This window comes from Cucurbita moschata, unplaced genomic scaffold (genome assembly GCF_002738365.1).
Source record: "Cucurbita moschata cultivar Rifu unplaced genomic scaffold, Cmos_1.0 Cmo_Scf00076, whole genome shotgun sequence".
Classification (NCBI taxonomy): Eukaryota; Viridiplantae; Streptophyta; class Magnoliopsida; order Cucurbitales; family Cucurbitaceae; genus Cucurbita; species Cucurbita moschata.
Window position 1 is genome coordinate 829,598 of NW_019268592.1, and position 13,371 is coordinate 842,968.

Sequence of the window (13,371 nt, forward strand, 5' to 3'; positions counted from 1 at the left end):
AAATATATCCTTAATGAAAGTTCGATTCCGTCGTTATCCTTGATGAAAGTCCATTGAACTCCAAGTCAACCTATGTGATCCCATGACATCAGTTTCAAATTTGAACTCTATAAAATTATTTCTCTAATTTATGTTGACCCATGTGTTATATTTCATGCGAACGTTAGAGTCTTGAACGATAGAGTCTTTACTTGAATTAGGTGTTGAAATATTTATATATGTTTGTTATAGTATTATTTTCATACAACCCATTTAATCCTCATTAAAATTTCCCAGATATTCTATTTTCTCTAATGGTTAATACCCTTCTAATGGTTACTTACTGTCTTTTAATTATCTCTCTCTGTTTGAGAATGACTTTTAGTATCATTAAATAAAATAAAAGGAAAACTACTGACCTCTTCAAATGCATTATCTCTTTTTAGAGAAATATCTCTTCCTACAAAACAAAACTTAATCTGAACCCTTTTTGTGCTTGTTTTTGCAAGAGAGAAGAAATTCTGATTAGTTAAATTTGTTTAATCCTTTCTTTTTATTTTTGTTTGTTACTTTTCCAATTAGGTTGGCAATTACTTCTGGCCAATTTAGTCTCTATTTTGTTTCTACTATTGATCATGACGTATCTTTCTAATTAAATTGCTAAATAAAACTAAATAATTGGATAAAAGGGAAGGAGATCTGAAATATAACTTACCGAGAAATCTCAAATCTCTCTCCCCTCTCCCATGTAAATCTTGATCATCTCTGTCAACCCATCTCCTATAAATTTGATGTGAGGCATGTCTGTTTTCTCAAATCTGAGTTTTTTCATTTCTGTTTCCTTTCACAGGATTGTGAGGTGTGTTGAGGAGAGATTATTGGGGAAGTGACTTACGGAAGAAAAAAGAGGGAATAATGGTTATTTATTTATTTACTTTTTTTTTATTAATTTATTATTATTATTATTATTTTATACATAATAATAATTTTTATTTGTTTATATATTTATTTTTGGGCTGTTACAGTTTATATCTTAACTATTATGTTGTGTATTAATACTTATGTATGAACACTTTTTTGATATAATAATGTATATTATGTTTTTTATAAGGCAACCCTAATCCCCAGCCAAACGATCCAAGCTTTTGTTGAAGCAAGAACCCTTGAATTAAAGTAATTAACACCTCCTTATACGAAATTTGGATCAACCAAGAGATAAGGCTAGAATTAGATTACCTCTTATGATTGTAGATCTAGAAGCAAGATTTGGAAACCTTGTTCTAAATTGAGTCACTCCACAATCGAACTTGATCAAGGCTTGATTGAATGGCTTAGGTGCAATTCTACCACAAGAATTGCTTGAAACTTAGAAATGACAAATATGATGCTCGGATTTCTAAGGAAAATGTTTTAATTTGAAATTTGAATTACATTTATCCACCAATCTGAATTTTACATAACATATTGTGGGTATTTATAGTCTCCCGACAAAAGACGTTTGTGGATGGGATTCAATCCCGATCCCCTTTAATCTCCACAAATGACGAAGTCAATTTTGACCAATTGACCATTGCAAAATGAAAAAAAAAAAACAATAAAATCTTTCAACAAATGTTGATATGTTTGAGTGGCTAAAGAAATAAACTTGAAATCTATTAGGCTTCACTTGTGTAGGTTTAAACACTATTGTTGACATTTTAATGTTTTCCAACTTCAACCGTGCAAATATTCAATTGTCCTTTGTCAATCGTATCAGCTTCTAATTTCCAACTTCAACCGTGCAAAGGTCAATTTGCATTGTTATTAATTCTTTCAAGGACTTGATCAGGTCATCCCCTCTTGGATGTAACTTTGTGTCTTCCATTGAGATGAGAATCACCAAAAATGATTTTCATCTGTCCTTTGTTAATCCTTGAAGCAACTTTGAAATTATGGTTTTCAATTATGGTTTTCAATTCTCTCCTTCACCTCCTTGTGCAATCTTTTGAACAAGTCTGCCTTACTTGTGGCTGCGTCACTCACAAACATATTAGAAGGAATAGGAAGCAAATCAAGAGGCCTAAGTGGATTAAATCACTAAACAACTTCAAAAGAAGAACAATAAGTTGTACCATGAATTGCTCTATTATATGCAAACTCTACAAATGGCAAACATTCATCCCAAGACTTAATATTCTTAGAAATAATAGCCCTAAGCAATTCTCCTAATGTTCTATTAACCACCCCAGTTTGTCCATCGTCTGAGGATGACATGTAGTTGAAAACAACAATTTGGTACCCAATTTACCCCACAATACTTTCCAAAAGTGACTTAGAAATTTAGCATCCCTATCACTAACAATTATTCTAGGGATTCCATGTAATCTTACTACTTCCCTAAAAAGATAAGCCAGCAACATGTTTTGCATCGTCCGTCTTGTTACATGTAATAAAATGAGCCATCTTACTAAATCTGTCTACCACAACAAAAATACTATCTTTACCATTTTTAGTGTGCGGTAAACCAAGAACAAAATCCATAGATATATTAGTCCAAGGTTCATTAGGTACATTCAAAGGAGTGTACAATCCATTTAGTTGTGATCTAGATTTAGCTTCTTTGCATTTAAAGCATTGACTACAAAATTTATAAACATCATGCTTCATTTTCAGCCAAAAGAAGTATTCATGCAACATATTATAAGTTTTATTAATCCCAAAATGTCCCATTAAGCCACCACCATGTGCTTCTTTTACAAGCAAATCTCTGATAAAGCATTTAGGAATACAAAGCTTACTTTTCTTAAATAAGAATTCATGAAATATATAATAATCATCTACGGCTGTTTTTTAAGACAAGATGCATAAATAATTCAAAAGTCGTGGTCATCTCAATATAATTCTTTAATATGCTCAAATCCATAAAGTTTTGCACTGAGAGAAGTAAAAAGATTGTACCTTCTAGATAATGCATCAGCTACCACATTATCCTTACCTTGCTTATATTTGATGACATACGGAAATATTTCAATAAACTCCACCCACTTTGCATGCCTACGGTTCAGTTTGCTTTGACCCTTAAGATACTTCAAGCTTTCATGATCAGAGTGGATCACAAATTCTCTAGGCCATAAGTATTGTTGCCACACCGTGATTTTGTAGATGGCTCTACAATCCACGCACATACGCCACGTTCCTTCTTTCTTTGGCACCAATAAGACTAGTACAGAACATGGACTCAAACTCTTTCGTATATAGCCCTTCTCCATAAGCTCCTCTACTTGCCTTCGAATTTCTTTAGTCTCAGTTGGGTTGGCTCTATAAGCTGGCCTATTAGGAATTACTACCCCTGGAATGAAGTCTATTTTATGTTCAATACCAATAATAGGAGGTAGTCCTTTAGGGACTTCATCTTGGAATACGTCATCAAATTCCTGTAAAAGAGATTGAAACTTACTAGGCAAAGACAAATTATTATCGTTAGAGACCAAACATCCTTCCTTGTACACAAGTACAAAGATGGTTTTTTGTGAGAACATTGCCCTTCTAACCTCTCCAACTCTAGCCAAACAACTCACATTCTTTCCTTTTTTTTCCAATTTCATTCTTTTTTTCACTATGGTTTTCTGATTGACTTTTCTCTATTTTTTCACTAACTCTTTTTCCTCAAACTCTTTTTTTTTTTTTTTTTTTTCCAACTTTAATGATCAGCAAATACATTTGCAGAACTCAAAGGTACAAGAGTGGTTTTTCTACCATCTTTTACAAAAGAATATCGATTCAAATAGCCATCATACATAACCCTCTTGTCAAATTGCCATGGTCAGCCAAGCAATATGTCTCCAGCATGCATTGGTAAAACATCATAAAGAACTTTATCTTTATATTTTCCTAAATTTAAAGATATTAAAGCTTGAGAAGTTACCTTCATTGTTCCACTGTCATTGAAGCTTGTAAGGTTTAGGATGGTGTTGGGTTGGAATTAGCAACCTTTTGATCAGCATTGTACTTACGACATTGGTGCGGCTTCCACTATCAATTACAAGACTACAAGGAGTCCTCTTGACTAAACACCTTGTGTGAAATAGGTTGTCTCTTTGATCATCAACATCATTCTCTGTAACTTGAGTTTTAAGAAGCCTTCTGGTAACAAGTACCAAATGACTCCCATCTTCTAGTTTCTCCTCATTCTCCTGGATTTCCTCTTCAACTAGCTCATCATGGTCACTTTCCTCACTATCTGTGACAACTTGTCCATTCTTGATGATCATGACTCTCTTGTTAGGACAATCACGACTAAGATGAGCAATTCCTTGACATTTCCAACATTTGATGTCTCTATTTCTTTCTCGAATCTCCTTATATTCCTCCGCTGTCTCTATACCCTTGGAGGTCTTAGCTTTGTTCTTTTTGTCAAGATCATACTTGCCTCCAACTTTGAAATCTATCTTTTCAATATTTGCATTCTTTTTCAAGTGTTGAAAGTAGTAGACTTTGAAATACCATACCTCTTGGAGTTCTCCTCCTCCCAAGCTAGTTGCCCTCCGATTTTGACAGCAAGGTGTAACAATTCTTGCATATCAAAGTACGCTCGCCTATCCACTTGATGAGCAAGTTGTCGGTTTAACCCACCAAGAAATCTAGCCATTGTATCTTCCTCATCTTCATCAATACATGCTCTATTCATAAGGGTCTCCATTTCTTTGTAATATTCTTCAACACTTTTGGATCCCTGTTGTAAAGTATAGAGTTTTTGCTTGAGTACTCGAGAATAATGCTTAGGAATGTACCTTTATCTCATTAATGTCTTCAATTTCTCCCACGTTTCAATTGGTTCTTCATAATTTCTCCTCCACTCTGATTTCAAAGATGTCCACCATATAATGGCGTAATCACAAAATTGAGCCACAGCAAGCTTCAACTTTCTTTCTTCACTGAAATTGTTGCAATCGAAGACATGCTCAATTTTGCTCTCATATTGCAAATACTTCTCTAGATCAGATCTCCCATAGAAAGTTGGAATTTTTAGCTTTACTCGCCCGACTCCTTTTTCTTTTTCTCTCTCATACTGATACTCCCTCTCAATTCTTTTTGGTGCTAAAATTTCTCTACCCCTTCTTCTGACTCTTCCTCTCCCTCGACCGACATCTCTCCCTCCCTTAGGACTATATCCCGCTAAAAGGGTGACATTGTCATCTTCTTCATTTTCAACTCCTTCATTCAAGAGTACTTCCCTCCATTGATCATTACCTAAGGCTATTTCAATTCGCTCCATCTGATCTTTCAATGTACTAATAACTTGATTCAAACGAGTAATTGTTCCGACCTGTGCTTCTCTCCACCTAGCTTCATTGATCTCCCCTCCATTTCGNGATCCCCTTTAATCTCCACAAATGACGAAGTCAATTTTGACCAATTGACCATTGCAAAATGAAAAAAGTAAAATATAAAAATAAAATTTTTCAATAAATGTTGATATGTTTGAGTGGCTAAAGAAATAAACTTGTAATTTATTAGGCTTCACTTGTGTAGATTCAAACCTTGTTGTTAACATATTAATGTTTTCCAACTTCAACCGTGCAAATATTCAATTGTCCTTTGTCAATCGTATCAGCTTCTAATTCTACAAATGTCTACAAATGTTTGTTGAATCTTCTTTGCCGTGGATCCTATATTAGGTCCATTAGATTTAAGACCTAGCATTCTATTAGACATACTGAACATATCTTTCATGGTTAACATACATGGTTTATCAATACGTGGGGTGACATAACGAGGTTCGTGCATCATTATCTTTCATGGTTAACATACATGGTTTATCAATACGTGGGGTGACATAACGAGGTTCGTGCATCATGCATAAATCATCACATCATACAATGAATACATGAAATACGTTATGCATAACGAGGTTCGTGCATCATGCATAAATCATCACATCATACAATGAATACATGAAATACGTTATGCATCTATGAGAGAAACAGTGGTGTCACGACCCAAGCATCTATGAGAGAAACAGTGGTGTCACGACCCAATTTTTCTTGAGCCGTGACTTAAAAACATAAAAAGATAAAAAGACACATATAAATGGATGGTAAAATTTTTCATACTTGAATAAAAAAGAAAAGACATTTTATTTACAAATTGAAGTTAAAGTTTGAATACATTAGGTTTAGTAAATAAAATAATTTTGAAATATTTAAGTAGTTTAAAATGGTGTAGTTTTGTGTGGTGCTTGCTCCAGAGTCTACTCTCAACCTCGACCAACTCCTTATTTACCAGAAAAATATGAAAAACATTGAGTGAGTATAAAAGCTCAGTAAATAGGCTAATTGTAGGCTCTTAATCATGTTATGCTAGGGTACCCCAGTTTTTCTTTTCTTATTCGGGTTCTTGTTACAAGTTCTTAGCCCCTTAGTTCTATTCTTGATTTGTGAGTTTTTCTCATGATCTAGCCGGAGGGCCTTGGTCCTTGGATTTTGAAATCTCAATCTTGATTCTGATATAAGGGCCTTAGTATTAATTTTTTTGGTCCTTGTCTTCAGAACTTGGATGTTGTCCAAGTTCTTGATCAAGGGCCTTAGTATTAATTTTTTTGGTCCTTGTCTTCAGAACTTGGATGTTGTCCAAGTTCTTGATCATTGGCCTTAGTATTAATTTTTTTGGTCCTTGTCTTCAGAACTTGGATGTTGTCCAAGTTCTTGATCATTGTCTTGTTCTTCATTACTTTCTATGCTATTGTTGTACTTCTCCAAGACACTTCTTAAGATTTACGGTACAAGTCATGAACCTGACAACCTGTGTCCGATGTTTAATAAATTCAAAGTGACACAGTCTTAACCTACGTCCAAGGCTTCACCAAACGACATAGTCTGAACCCGCATCCAGGGCTTCATTTTTTTCTTGCGATATGGTCTAAATGTTGAAATATCATCACTAGCCCAATAGAGTCAAGCCCAATTATTGTATGAGCTCAGTATATTTATTTTAGTAGAGATTTTAGGAGAAAGAGATCTAGATATTTTAGGAGAAAGATTCAAATTTGTTAGTTCTAGATTCAAATCGGTTAGGTCTAGATTTAGATTGGTTAAATATAGATTGTTTACTCTTAGTATAAATACCTCTCCACCCTACCTAGGTTATTCATCCAAGAAATCCAGAAACAATAAAAAGCAGAAGTATTCTACAGAGTGTCTTGTATTCTCTTCTCGATTGGTCTTAATAAAGAGTGCTAGTGTTTCCCACAGTGAGTTGTGTTCAACATTTGGTATCAGAGCAAGGTTAGTATAGGTTATCTGGTCTCTTGGAATCCTTACTATGCTCTGTGGTTGCAGCTCTGTCTGATCTTCCACATCATAAACGATTTCTTGAGATTAGTGGTGAGTGAGTTTCTTTTGTGTCGTGAGAAGTCTGTGACTCTGCAAGTCTTGTGTCAAAAGAACTTGTTTGGTATTACTGAGGTATGGCCAACACGATGGGTGATTTCCAAATCGTTGGAGGAATCAGGAAACTCAGCAACAACAACTACAACACGTGGGCAACATGCATGATGTCCTATTTACAAGGACAAGATCTTTGGGAGATCGTTGGCGGGTGTGAAACTACGCCGCTAGAGGAGGATTCCAAAGGCGCCTTACGCAAATAGAGAATCAAAGCAGGCAAAACAATGTTTGCGTTGAAGATCACAATCGGAGAAGAGATGTTAGAACATATTTGGGATGACAAGACACCGAAAGAAGCATGGGACACGTTCGTGATGTTGTTCTCAAAGAAGAACGATACGAGGCTACAACTTCTGGAGAATGAGTTGTTGTCAATTACACAACGTGATATGACAATTGCTCAGTACTTCCACAATGTCAAATCAATCTGTCGGGAGATTACTGAACTAGACCCAAAGTCCGCCATTGTAGAATCTCGAATGAAGAGGATTATAATCCACGGATTACGACCAGAATATCGAAGCTTCATTACTGCTGTACAAGGATGGCCCACTCAACCAACACTTGTAGAGTTCGAAAATTTGTTAGCCAGCCATGAAGCCATGGCTAAACAAATGGGAGGCTTCACATTGAAGGGTGAAGAAGAAGCACTCTACACGAGTGAAAGTCAGAGCAATAATAGGCCGTCTACCAAACATGGATACAATGGTGACAAAAGAAGAAGCCACCAAGGGATTGCACGACCTGAGAGAGCTCAGAAGAACGACAACAAGAGTTCCCAAAGAACGAGATTTGGTGGTATTTGCTATAATTGCGAGAAAAAGGGCCATATGTCTAGAGATTGTTGGTCCAGGAAAAAGTCTATTGAAAGCAATGTGGCAATATCCAAAAAGAAGATAGAAGATGAATGGGATGCAGAGGTACTATGTCCCATAGAAGAAGACGAGCTAGCACTCATGGCGACAATGGAAGAGCATATCGATTATGAGGATGACTGGATCATTGATTCAGGATGCGTAAACCACATGATTGACGATCAAAGCGGTGCAATGGAAGAGGGGTGGCCCTTAGAGAAGGAAGTATTACCACGCCTTGAGCAAACTGAAGAAATTCTTCTCCAGAACATAGGGGAGCAAACTGAAGAGATTCTTCCACAAAAGACGGGGGAGCAAATTGTACACATTTGCTCAAGTGCTGATATGCCTAAAGATTCAAGTGACACTAGTGTTGGCGAGCAAGAAGTGACTCAACTAAGCGAGCCTAGTGAAAATGAAATGACACCTCAACAACTCAGACATTCAGAAATAATCCTAAAGGCAAATCTAGAGTATGCCAACGCAGTAGAAGACGAAGTTAATGAGCTAGAGACATATGAACAAGCATCACAAAACTTAGCTTGGCAGAAAGCAATGGAGGAAGAAACTATAGCCCTAGAACAAAATCAGACTTGGGAATTAGTGTCAAGACTAAGAGATACCAAACTCATCTCTTGCAAGTGGGCTTACGAAATAATGTGTACCCCGGATGGATCAATCGTGAGATACAAAACTCAGACTATAGATTCAGGGTTCTCTAAAGAATATGGACTAGACTATGATGAAACGTTTAGTCCCGTGGCAAAGATCATTATCGTACAAGTTCCTCCAGTATATACGGTAAATAAAGATTGGAAATTATGGCAGATGGATATGAATAATGCTTTCTTGCATGGAGAGTTAAACAGAGAGTTCTACATGAACCAACTAAAGAAATTCGAAAATGAAGTTGGTGTCATTGATCAATATATGCAAAATTCGAAGAAGGCTCATTTGGATACATCTCGACGAACCTTGAGATATGTTTTATACAAAAGAAGCGAAGACTGGAAGCTAGCTAGATATAGTGATGCTGACTATGCACGAGACCATGATACTTGGAGGCCAACCACTGGGTATGTGTTCAAGTTTAGTTCAGAAACAATTTCTTGGTGTGGCAAGAGACAACCAACAGTATCATTATCAACTACAGAAGCAGAGTATAGAGCAGCTCAGGAAAATACATGGCTAAAACTTTTGATGGAAGATTGGCATCAGAAAATTGAGTATCCAATACCACTTCATTGCGACAACCAATCTACGATTCGCCTAGCAGAAAATCTGGTGTTTCGTGCTAGAACAAAGCATGTGGAGGTGCACTACCATTTCATTAGAGAGAAGGCCCTAAAGGAAGAAATCGAGATGCAGCAGATCAAGACAGATGACCAAGTGGCAGACTTGTTTACAAAAGGGCTAAATACTGGCAAACATGAGAGCTTTCGCTGTCAGCTCAACATGGTGCAGCGAATGAGGACTAGTGCTGAGGGGGAGTGTTGAAATATCATCACTAGCCCAATAGAGTCAAGCCCAATTATTGTATGAGCCCAATATATTTATTTTAGTAAAGATTTTAGGAGAAAAAGATCTAGATATTTTAGGAGAAAGATTCAAATTTGTTAGTTCTAGATTCAAATCCGTTAGGTCTAGATTTATATTGGTTCAATATAGATTGTTTACTCTTAGTATAAATACCTCTCCACCCTACCTAGGTTATTCATCCAAGAAATCCAAAAACAATAAAAAGCAGAAGTATTCTACAGAGTGTCTTGTATTCTCTTCTCGATTGGTCTTAATAAAGAGTGCGAGTGTTTCCCACAGTGAGTTGTGTTCAACACTAAAAACCTATGCCCAAGACTTCATACGTCTCAAGCAGCATAGTCTAAATACCTACATCCAAGGCTTCATATGTTTCAAGCAACGTAGTCTGAACACTTATTCAGGGCTTCATGTGTTCACTGTGATACGGTATGAAAATCTATGCCCAAGGATTCATAAGTTCCAAGCGGGATTGTTTAAATACGTATGCTTGATGCTTCTTAAGTTCTAAGCAGTGTCATCTAAAAACCAACATCTAAGGCTTCTTACATTCCAAGCATTGTAGTCTAATTCGTGAATATGCTTTACCGTGGGAGGTTTAGGAGTTTCTTGCGTTTCTGAGTTTGAGAACCTTTGTTCGTTATCCTTGAGTGGTACCTAGCATTCTTTTATCTTAATAAATGCAGCAGGGCTTGTGTTGATATTTCGGTTGGTTCTTGATCTTAATACATTTTATAAATTTCTAGGGTTCTTAATCTCTTGAGTCACATATCTTAGCATATATTCTTAAGCTCCCATTAATTATGAAACCATAAGGAAACTTGCATTAGTCATTCAATATGTCATGATATCATAATATGTTCTTTATAAAATTATATAAGAGTCTTGGACCTGGGGTAAAGGTCGTTTGGGTATTGTCGGTTACTTAGGCTCCAACTTAGTTTAGGTTCCAAACTTTAAATTTTGAGTATATCTTTATGTCTTTAGAAATAGTTCTTATCAAAATTAGTAAGTCATTTGGAGGATGTTACGTTGAAACATCTTAAAGAATCCTAGAGGCATTTTGGTCATTTTACTCCTAATTTTTGGTTTAGTCTTTAAAGTGATGCAATAATATTCAATCTATAAAAGATCATCAATCATCATGAAATAAGTTCTATTTTGAAGTTTCATAGTATTTGGAGGTCATTTAGGTCTCCAACCTAAGGTTATCGTCATAGAGGCATTTTTGTCATTTTTGCATCCTAAACTTGGTTCAAGCTCCCAACATGATCTAATGAGTCTCAAACATAAAGTAATCCTTACAAAAGATAAATAAGACATTTCATAAAGGTTCATAACATTTAGAGGTCATTTGGATCATGAACCGAAAGTAAGTTACCTGAGAACCATTATGGTCATGTTATACCGTTACTTGGTTTAGCTACTTAAGCTTGTCTAATAGGAAATATTTTTCATATATAATATTAACATTACATAATATTCTTATCATTAAAATTTCATGGGTAGCGGAGTTCATTTAGTGGGTTATTTTAACATTACTTGAATCTCAAGCAAATCACTCAGTTTACGACCTTAACTCACGACACTTGGTATTTTTTTTTATCACATTCCCTTAATTCATACTCAGGTTAAGGTCATACTAAAATATAAATCATCCCTACAAATATTTTATCTTTGTCTCTAGTTTCAAAAATAATAAAGGTATTCATGAGAACCTGTCTATAAGAAGGTTAAAGTTGAGAAAAATGGAGGGAAGATTAGATTTTAGGTTGATAGGGTCGGTTCAGTTGAATAGGTCATGTCATCATCTTTTTCTTAAGAGGAAGATGGGCGTGGGCCTTTGCACCACCGCTTGAAAACGTACCTCTCTAGCTTTATTTAAAGCGTTTCTCCACTCAATTTTTTCATGAAACTTATAGATGGCGTTACAGGAAAGAGCTAAGGATTGATTTCATACCTTTTCGTGGATTGTAGCTCAAGTTATAACCTTCTAAAATTCGCCGAAAAATATGTGCTTAGTTCAAATAACCCATACATATTTTTGTTGGTTACGTCGTTCTAGATCTTATCAAGCTCCGATTCCTTCATGAAACTTGTTGGGAGTCGTGCATGAGTTGGTAGGAGAGAAAATGATTATGGAAGAAATTCAAGGAAGAAAAACTCCATAATCTAAAAGGTTCAATCTCCAGTTCAAGGAATCCTCATTACTCGATTCTTGTCTTAAAACATTGTCTAGAGTTTCTTATTATGAAGCTTGCACAACCATTGATCTAGAACAGTGCTGGTTTTTCCTCTTTTTATTTTAAACTTTTATGAATACTCATCGAAAATATTCATTCCAATGAGGATGTTGCCCATTAGTATGCTTGCATATTTTCTTTGGTGGCATTTTCGTAACTAAGAGTATCTTTAAGGGCATGTTTGTAATTTCCCACTTTTTATTATTATTTTCCCAAAAATCTAAACTTTTTCTAAAAATTCTTTACCCCTTTGGGTCATTCCCTCCTTCATCAGCACCTTAAATTCTTTCTCAATAAAGAATTAAAAATCTAAAAAGTTTCTTTAAAATTAGGAAAATAACCTTTATTCAGTCTTTTTCCTTTCTCATCATTTTGGAAGGCCTTAAATCCCTATAAACTTTGTTATTTATGGGATTATTTGCTCAACCTCTTCTCCTTACTTTAATCACTTAATTTTTTTTCTTCGATCTTTTAGAGGGATCCTTTAGACCTTATCTAAGTACCTTAAATTTACTTGAGGTACATTAACCTTACTTTGGGTATTACAAATAATAGGGATAATATGTACGCCACTAGTCCAATCTCATCTAGAATATTTAAGGGTTCGATGAAGCATGAACTTAGCTTGCCCTTCCGCATAAACTTCAGGATCCTTTTTGTTGGGGACTCCTTCAAGAATAGCTTGTCGACAATCTCAAACTCAAATTTGTTACGCCTTGTGTCGGTATAACTCTTTTGTCTACTTTGAGTCGTAACATTCTTGTTTCGATCTTTTACACGACCTAGTTGGTAAATTAAACCAACTTTCTTCTTAATAGTTCATGTTCGCCTGTCTCATCCTATCTATTATTGAACATGTAAGACTATAGCAGTATTTTCAATGATGACGTTATACTTGTGTTGAAATTATGATTTTAATGATGATGCTTTAAGAGTTATATTCTGCATACGAGATTAAGCTAAAATGAGGGTAGCGACTTTAGATAGTCGAAATCTAAGGCTCTTACACAATGTTTAAGATATCGATATTGAAAAAAACAACCAAGTCTCGATTTTATAAATATAAATGAAAAATCCATTAATTGTTCGTAAATTAAATAAATATTTAACTGAATATGTTAATATAACTCAAAACTATTAGATAACTTAAAAATATATATAAAACAAAAACTCAAACTAATTTTGGAGCTTCTTTTGTAAAACTTTTATTCTATTATTATTACTACTTTATTATTGTTATTTATTTATTTATTTATTTGTTGAATTGGTGAAATTGTTTGTTCTAATAAACTAGTTTTCTATTAATGAAAAAAAAAAAACAATCTTAATGACTAG

The 13,371-nt window shown here is 35.1% G+C and overlaps 1 long non-coding RNA gene across 1 annotated transcript in view; it reads left to right on the plus strand.

The window, feature by feature from the left end:
• LOC111438522 overlaps positions 1–10,568 on the plus strand; it is a 21,081-nt gene extending 10,513 nt beyond the window's left edge. Inside the window, exons 2-4 of the long non-coding RNA XR_002709681.1 lie at positions 3,478–3,480; positions 3,909–3,916; positions 10,558–10,568. This is a non-coding gene — a long non-coding RNA (uncharacterized LOC111438522). The remainder of the gene's footprint in view (positions 1–3,477; positions 3,481–3,908; positions 3,917–10,557) is intronic.
• Positions 10,569–13,371: the final 2,803 nt, after the last annotated feature.